This window comes from Panicum virgatum, unplaced genomic scaffold, assembly GCF_016808335.1.
Source record: "Panicum virgatum strain AP13 unplaced genomic scaffold, P.virgatum_v5 scaffold_2852, whole genome shotgun sequence".
NCBI classification, from domain to species: Eukaryota; Viridiplantae; Streptophyta; class Magnoliopsida; order Poales; family Poaceae; genus Panicum; species Panicum virgatum.
Genome location: NW_024376296.1, coordinates 64,873 through 68,476, shown reverse-complemented (window position 1 = coordinate 68,476; position 3,604 = coordinate 64,873).

Below are 3,604 nucleotides of genomic sequence, written 5' to 3'. Positions count from 1 at the left end.
CCGATCCCTCGATACTCCGCCTACTCTGTGGAGACGGCCTGTCACGATGCCCCCCTTTTGAACAAAATACCCTGAAGCAAGTTGAACCCCCTTTGGTAGTTCCGCCATGAACCTCTAGCCACCATGACTACAAGATCATGCTAAGCGATCTATCTCGATAATAGATCTAGGATGAAGCAAACCCAAAGAAAAGAATGAAATCGAAAGAGAGAACATGATCGCTAATAGATTCGGAAGACATGATTATCATTACTCACATAATATAATCGTTTGGATCGTCACCACCGAATACATACCATTGACGAGTCCAACTAGCTCATGAACTCCACCATGGTACAACCTCGCAGGGAGGCCATGGTGGCTAGGGGTGGCCTAAGCCATCTCCTAGACAACTTCGAAGACTTGCAGTGGCCGTCGTCTCCCTCCGGTCTTGGCCCTAGGTTTTTGTCGAGTTCTGGGTGAATGGATGCCTCGAGATGAATAAGATGCGAGCTATTTATAAGCCGAGGAAGCTACCGGTCGAAGGGGAGGCCAAACCGCCTCGAAAACGGGCTGGGCCGGCCAGCCCCATGGGCCTAGGCCGGCCAGCCTACCCTGTTTCGTGCTCGCCTCGGTCTCATTTTTCACGTGCAGACTCCTCGCATCTTCTAGAGTTTATGTCCTTCACGATTGCACCCCTTTTGACGTCGTTATCTTGGAGATATCTTCGAGGAAATGATAGGATAGGGAATCCTTCCTTAAATTTTCATTTGCTTTGCTTAATCCCGAAGTATCTTGATCTCTTCTTCGTGGGCTCGGTCCTTTAGGTTCTCTTGGAGGATGGATGTGCATGAATGAGCTTCGAATCAACATGGGATTTGGTCCTTCCTTTGGGCTTTGGCCTTCGTCTTTCTCCATGTTAGCGCTCGATCACGGCCTCATCATTTCATGCTCCAAAATAGACCAAAAACCTGCAAAAACAAAGTTCCTCCAAAATATATGTGCAAGTGTGAAAATGACCAATAATTAGGCCGGGGTTAGGACGGTTAGTGATTTTGATATTAAATTCATGCCATTATTAAGGATAAACAAGGGATAAAGTGGGTACTTAAGGAGCGCCAACACCTATCATCTACGAATATCATGTTGTTTCTGTGCAATCACGTTTCAATCTTATGCTAATTCTTGTTGCATAGAGTTAGTTGCACGGAAACAACATCCTACATCTTTTCATCTAGTAGATCTAATCTGTTACGGTTTGCTCTTATACTTAAGAGTTGGCGTAATATCTGATAGGTTAGGCCTTGCAAATGGATTGGATGATCTGGTGACGTATTAGATGCTTTGCCTTAGTCGTAATAGGGAATTGATCCGGGAATCGGCTTTAGCTTGTTCTTAGGCCTCTATTCTGGTTAAGGGTTAGTTATTTATTACGCTCATTAGGCCCAATTACGTGTAGGATGTTCTGATCTAGCAGTGAAGCTTTTACTGTTGTGGATTAGATTAGCTAGATTTTATTGAAGCAGCTTTACAGTTATTTGCTTTATCTATCAATATTCGGATACATGCAGATCCAATCTGACACCGGGACTCGATCGGCTCTTTAAAGCCGATGCAAGAGTCGTCCCGGGGAGCCAACCACTGCTCGGACTTACGTTTCCACGTGTTTGTGTATGCAGGCAAATCGTTGCAAGCACGTTCGCACCTTCCTAATTGGGTATAGGTCAGGTGGCATGCCCTGCGTCTTCATAAGCTGCGGCGTGTGCTGGAATTGCGGGCCGTTGACGAGGGAGCAGTGCCTGCCAGCGCCCCGGCGACCTCCCGGCTCTTCGTGTTGCCTGTCGCTACTCACCGGTGGGTTTTGACCGACAACACATTCTGGCACACCTGGTGGGACGTTCATCAACAACAACGGCTGCCACAGAGATGACATGAGCTCAGGACCAAGCACCAGTTCCGCCGGTCACCAAACCTGTCACGTACGAAGAGCTGACTCCAGAACACAAGCTAAAATATGATGAGGTCAAAGCTCAGTTCGAAGCCGATCTCATCGGCTCATTCGAGAGGACCCGCAACCACGGCATCAGGTGGAAGGGGTTCTCACCTGAAGGCGCTCTCGACAACGTTGACCTGTCCGTGCCTTCAGAGGAGCGCACCAGGGCCCTACGCCAAGAGATGAACTACATGGTGGCTCGCACGCTTCATCAGAACTCAGGGAGCCTGGTGAACGAGCTCGAGCGTATGACACATCGCGTTGTCCAAGAGGTGATCAAGAACCAGTACTCCCCGTCAGGACCAATCTTGGGGAGTCACAGGGGAGAAGCTTCGCTCCACTCTAGGCCGCCATTGCCATATTTACTCGCAGCAGCAGGACAGCAAAGTTCGCCGATCTACATCGTCTACAAGATCGGCGGTGACCCTGGAGAAGGCTAGTTCTTGAGCGAGCCACCCAAAGAAATCCCGCACGGCTACACGTGCGTGTACATACCTGACAATATCAACCCAACACGCACAGGGCAGCTGGTGGGTATAGGAGCCTCAGGAGCAGACGCAGAGAAACAGGCATGGCTGACAAAGTATGCTACCTGGCCGAGTGCTGAGCCCTCGGCCCCAGGAGTTCTTAGTGTGGAGCAGGTCAGCGCAATACTGAGGGATCAGTTCGGCATCCTGCCCAAGAGAAAGGCGATCGGCTATTCCAAGCCGTATCCAAGTGACTACGATTTGATCCCATTGCCACCCAAGTATCGGCTTCTGGAGTTCACCAAATTCAGCGGATCAGAAGGAGCCAGCTCCATTGAACATGTGAGCCGATACCTGATGCAACTTGGGATGATCTCAGTATCGGATCCTCTGAGGGTCCGTTTCTTCTCCCAGTCTCTTACAGGTTCAGCTTTTGTATGGTATACATCACTGCCCCCAAATTCGATCCGGACTTGGAGGCAGCTGAAGGATCAGTTTCACACTCAGTATCATTCAGAGGCTGCTGAAGCCGGGATTGCTGACCTCGCCCAAGTCAAACAGAAGCGAGGGGAAACTGTCTCAGAGTATGTACAATGCTTCAGAGAAGTCAAGAACCGATGCTACTCATCATGCATCACAGAGAAGGAGGCAGCTGATTTGGCTGTTCTAGGCCTTGCTAAGCCGATCAAGGATCTAGCTTTTCAGTTGGAATTCACCTCGCTGGCACACATGGTGCAGAAGCTCACGGTGTATGAACACTATCATCCAGACCTGTACCAGGAAAAATTCAAGCGCCATGTAAACATGGGCCAAGTAGATGATTCCGATGATTTTGGTGAGGAACAAGAAGTGGCTGTGGCAGAGTGGACCCGGGGGGCAAACCCCATCCCATGCAAGTGGGTCAAACAGAAGGGGCTTGTGAAGGGTTTTGACTTTGACGTGGCCAAGGCAGAACAGATATTCGATCTACTGCTCAAGGAAAAGCAGTTGAAGCTCCCAGAAAATCACAAGCTGCCATCGGCACAAGAACTGCAGGGGAGGCTGTACTGCAAGTGGCACCACTCGTTCACCCATGCCACAAATGACTGCAAGGAGCTACGTCGGCAGATCCAATCGGCTATAGAGTAGGGCCGATTAATTCTGGCCCAACACATGATGAAGGTGG